At 48.0% G+C, this 221-nt stretch overlaps 1 protein-coding gene across 1 annotated transcript in view; it reads left to right on the forward strand.

Annotated features, from left to right (window-relative positions):
• Positions 1-221, forward strand: part of TRIVIDRAFT_10003 (non-ribosomal peptide synthetase) — a gene marked incomplete at both ends in the record, with an annotated part of 50,099 nt that overhangs the window by 10,410 nt on the left and 39,468 nt on the right. The window lies entirely within an intron of this gene.

Here is a 221-nt window from a genome sequence, read left to right on the forward strand (position 1 = left end):
ACTCTTCTATAACAAAGGCTTCAGTGCTTCGAGGTGCCTGGGCTCTCGTCTTGAGTCTGCACTGTGAGACTGACGATATTTGCTTTGGTACAACTATGTCGGGTCGACAAGCGCCAGTTCAAGATTTAATTAATATGGCCGGCCCGACAATCGCTACAGTTCCTGTGAGAGTCCGCCTAGATCGTATGCAATGCGTGTCTGAATTCCTGCAAAACATACAG

This window comes from Trichoderma virens (genome assembly GCF_000170995.1).
Source record: "Trichoderma virens Gv29-8 chromosome Unknown TRIVIscaffold_5, whole genome shotgun sequence".
Classification (NCBI taxonomy): Eukaryota; Fungi; Ascomycota; class Sordariomycetes; order Hypocreales; family Hypocreaceae; genus Trichoderma; species Trichoderma virens.